Genomic DNA, 5,418 nt, shown 5'->3' on the forward strand with positions numbered 1-5,418 from the left:
AATTGTGTCTGAAGAATCCTTCTCTTGACCGTGTAAAAGACATTGGCTGCATCATTCTTTTAATTAGTTTAATGTTCTCCGTATGCCCGTAATTGACCAAGATTTCCTTTCCTCATTTCACTAAACAACCTTTTCCCCTTTATCTTCTTTTGTGTAATAGCTCCAAAAAAACCAGGTTGACAAGCCACTTCGTTTAGGGAGATACCAACAAGTGCTCCAAATAGGTGATTTTGTGAATCTCGGTCCTTATGTTGTGAATCGTATAGCTTGTTTTGTGAACATGTAAGATAATTTTCTAAAACTTGGTCATTATAGGTGTTAGGAATCACCTATTTTGTTCTTTGCCTTATTTTGTGAATCTCAGTCCTTATTTTGTGAATCTCATACCTTATTAAGTGAATCTTAAGGCTTGTTTTGTGAAACTTGATCATCATAAGTGGTTAAAATCACCTATTTTGCTCTTTTCTTTATTAGGTGAATCTCGGACTTTGTTTTGTGAATCTCGGACCTCGTTCGATGTGAATCTTAGAGGTTGTTTTGTGAAACTTAGTCATCATAAGTGGTTAAAATCACGTTTTTTGCTCTTTTCCTTATTTGGTGAATCTCATACCTTATTATGTGAATCTCATACCTTATTCAAAGAATCTTAAGGCTTGTTTTTGTGAAACTTGATCATCATAAGTTGTTAAAATAACCTATTTTGCTCTTTTCTTTATTAGGTGAATCTCGGACCTTATTTTGTGAATCTCGGACCTTGTTCAAGGTGAATCGAGAGCTTGTTTTGTGAAACTTGGTCATCATAAGTGGTTAAAATCACCTATTTTGTTCTTTGCCTTATTTTGTGAATCTCAGTCCTTATTTTGTGAATCTCATACCTTATTTAGTGAATCTTAAGGCTTGTTTTGTGAAACTTGATCATCATAAGTGGTTAAAATCACCTATTTTGCTCTTTTCTTTATTAGGTGAATCTCAGACTTTGTTTTGTGAATCTCAGACCTTGTTAAGTGAATCTTAGAGCTTGTTTTGTGAAACTTGGTCATCATAAGTGGTTAAAATCACGTTTTTTGCTCTTTTCCTTATTTGGTGAATCTCAGACCTTATTTTGTGAATCTCATATCTTATTCAGTGAATCTTAAGGCTTGTTTTGTGAAACTTGATCATCATAATTGGTTAAAATAACCTATTTTGCTCTTTTCTTTATTAGGTGAATCTCGGACTTTGTTTTGTGAATCTCGGACCTTGTTCGATGAATCTTAGAGGTTGTTATGTGAAACTTGGTCATCATAAGTGGTTAAAATCACGTTTTTTTGCTCTTTTCCTTATTTGGTGAATCTCAGACCTTATTTTTGTGAATCTCATACTTTATTTAGTGAATCTTAGGGCTTGTTTTGTGAAACTTGGTCATCATAAGTTACTTTGAATAACACTACATGCTCTTTGGAATAACATGAGAAACATATGACTCGAATACTCAGGTGAAGTGGTGACTTATAAACTTATATTGTGGCCATTACATCAACTGTAGTGTGTTGGTGGAATATTCAGTTTCTACTAAACTAGCTCATTAGCTCAATTGGTAGAGCATTTGTGCAATTGCACAAAGGATGTAGGTTCAATTCCTACATGAGCTTCTATTATCAATATATGTAACATAAGTGTTACTTTATCAAATAAACAGTGTTATTATATATACGAAACAATGTTACATTATCAAATAACTAGTGTTATTCTTAGCTAGCATCACTTTGTTCGATAATTATTGTTACCACATAGAACAACTAATGTTACTACAAAGTGTAACTAGTGCTTTATATATGTTCGTCTATGTGGGGCTCGAACCCACACCATGTGCAATAACACATTGCTCTACCTTTTGAGCTAATAGACGACAATGGCCAAATCCGATATGAAAGTGGACAATTATAAGTCACACTTGACCCTTCTACGCTTTACTTCTTCAATCTCCTTCTAATTCACCATCTTAAATTACACACCTCTAATGGAGCTCACCAGTCGCCGGAACCACCGGCAGTACCTCTCGTCTCGTCACGGACATTTTCAATCACTTTTGATGCTAGTTATTTGGTGATTCTTCTACACCTGATTTGATCTCATTGTGATAAATGCAGGACAAGGCGGAAAGTGCAGCTAAAGAGGCGGATCATGAAAAAAAGCGAAAGATGGCAATGATTCCTTGCGGACACGTCCTTTGTCGTAGATCCTCATCTGCGGTTTCCAGATGCCCTTTCTGCCGTCTTCAAGTCTCTAAAACTATGAAGATTTTTCGGCCATGATAGTCCAATTACCTCTATTCACTAGTTTCCATACTGAAGTAAATAACAAGATAGCTCGTATAAATAAATCGAGACAAATAGGAACACAGAACTTCGGTTTTGCAATTGTGCATTATGAATCATGTACAGTGTATAGCTAATTTTATTTGTCTTCCATTTGACTGGAAATAACAGTGTTGAATGAATTATACACACATCCCATTCAGTAAAATGATTGATAACCAAAAAGCCAGAGTGGATTCAGTCAAAGAACAAACTATTATTATACCTCTCAATTTCAGAACAAAACTCAATAAGATTCATAGATTTTCTATCAAATCAAAACACATCAAACTAATAAAATAACATGATAATTCTATCAAATCAAAACACAATTACTCTCCTTCTCCTGATGCTGCATGGGCGTGGAAAAACATCTGTAAAATAAAGGATAAACTGAAGAATGGCTATACTGATAATACCTGGACACCTAACACTAAGGGGTACACAGTTAGAAATGGCTATGAATGGCTTAGATATAAGCATCATCAACAGCACTGGACTCCATTGATATGGAGCACTTGGATCATTCCTAAGCATGCTATCATCACCTGGATCAGTATGCATAAGGAACTAAACGTGAAAGAAAAACTGTTCAGACTGGGATGCTGCTCTGATGACAGGTGTATCATCTGTGACGGGGCAACTGAGACTCAATCCCATCTGTTCTTCGACTGTCAATATAGTACCCAGGTTCTGCAACTGCTAGAACAATGGTGTGGCTTCAATATTCATGTCAGTATACATGGTGGTCTCCAACACGCAAAAAACAGTCTAAAACAACAGGTTCATTACCTGCTGTGGAATGCGCTGTATTACCATGTATGGAGCCAAAGGAATGCAGCTCACTTCCATTCTGTTCTCATCAGACCTCAGAAACTAGCTGCACAGATCAAGGAGGAGGTATGTCGCAGGATAAAAGCCAAGGTAGACAAAAATCCCAGCAGGAATGACCGCAACTGGTTGAAGAAATGGGGACTATTATTATGCTAGTGTATGGAAAATTTGATAGATTGGTAGGATGATTAGCTCTTGTGTTTCTATATCTCTTGTATCATCCATGGTGACAGTTTTTTGTTTGCTTTGTTGTGGCTTAGTTTCTTTACTAAGTCCAAAAATTGTATGAACCGAATTTTTTTTGAGCTTATATATACTCTCTCACATTTTACCAAAAAAAAACATGATAATTCTTCAACAATTAGGCAGAAATATCAGCATACACAAAAATTCGAACTCCTTTTGTTCGATTCAAACTAAAATATTCACAGAATTCTTTTGATATTCAACAAAAAACCAACGCAATTTGTTCGATTCAAACTAAAATTCAAACTTATCTGTATAAATGTTCGTCGCCGCAATTTGTCTCGCCGCATTCGTCAACTCTTTAGAAAGATGTTCATGAATCAATCTCACTACTGATCAGTAGTCTCATGTTCGCTAAATCGGCTCGTCATTCTCATTCTCTTGCCGCTCCTCTCGCTTCTACTGTCGATTCTTCACCTAGTTGATCGATTCAATCGCTCTTCTTCATCTTCATTCATCGATCGACGTCGAGCTTTTGTTGAATTCAAAGAATTCGAGGAAAACAATCCAAGTGTTTCGAAATTGTTGAAGATGTTGATAGTAGTGAAGAACGGAATCGTTGCAGGCATTGAAGATGATCGAAATGCGACGAAAATGGTGATGGAAAGCACAAAATTGAAGAAGTCAAGACTGAGATAAATGACAAAGAGAGAGAAAGAGGAGAGTGGAAGGAGAGTTGAATAAATGATATAAAACGACGGGAAATGAGCAACATACCTGAGATTTTAATTAGTGGGACGTGGCACAATCTGGTGCATTCATTTGTTTTTGATCGGATGGTGGAGATGGGTCCAAATACCTCACCCTAAGAAGGGTGCCTCACATGATTCAATCTCTATATATATATATATATATATATATATATATATATATATATATATATATATATATATATATATATATATATATAAAGATAACTTATGGAAGTATATAAAGTAAGGTGAAATGATTATGTTCCTAATCATCCACAACTCTATTTTACACGGGCCACTTGCCCATTTACGGGTCCATATTGGTTCTTATATTTGTCGCACAAATACGTGTAATTTTATTATAAACATCGTTTCATGTTTAAATACTTCCAGAATTAATTCGTTCAAATCACTCCGTAAATATACATGTACTGCTACACATATTATTTACGTACTAGTATTAATCACATTAATCAATTAGTACATTTTTAGTTAATTAACAATTAATTAACTAAAACCCGTCTCCTAAAATTTATTATTCAATTATTGCATAATTAAATAATAACTGCTGTGCCTCGAGTTCGCAACTCGAAATCTCTCTAAAAATAATCGACTAACCTTTTAATCTATAAATCAAGGGACTAAATAAATTCCTTTAATGAGATTTATTAGGTAAACGCACTATTGTGGAGGACACTAACTCCAACATGCACTATGTATCAGATATGGCATGCTAGAAATGTTTGCAGGATAGAGGGTTATGTCCAAAGACCAGAGAGACTGGAGACGAGTGTTAAGGAGGACAGCATTCGAAGAATGAAGCAGTTGGAACTAAGAAGTAAGGATGGTAGAGTCTTGCAGTGGCTTGAGTACATTATGAAATGTTGTAATAGTTGCAAAAACTGTATGTGTCTATAAAAATTGTGATATAATAGTGGGACTTATTTAATTTCATCAATAAAATGCTTACATTTTACCAAAAAAAAAAAAAAAATTTTATGCTTTACGAATGTAACTCTTGTATTTTAAGAGTGTAACTTTGATTTTTTAAGGCGATTTTATGGATAAAAATTTAAATTTATACAATTTTAAATTTTACAAGTGTAACTTTGATGCTTTACGAGTGTAAAGCTAGTATTTAAAGAGTGTAACTTTGATTTTTTTTAAGGCGGTTTTGTCTATAGTGTAACTTTGGTCCTTTATAAGTGTAACTTTGGTCCTTTACAAGTGTAACTTTGTTCCTTTTTAAGTGTAACTTTGGTCATTTACAAGTGTAACTTTGGTCCTTTATGAGTGTAATTGTGGTCCTT

Source organism: Silene latifolia, chromosome 10, assembly GCF_048544455.1.
Source record: "Silene latifolia isolate original U9 population chromosome 10, ASM4854445v1, whole genome shotgun sequence".
Lineage (NCBI taxonomy): Eukaryota > Viridiplantae > Streptophyta > Magnoliopsida > Caryophyllales > Caryophyllaceae > Silene > Silene latifolia.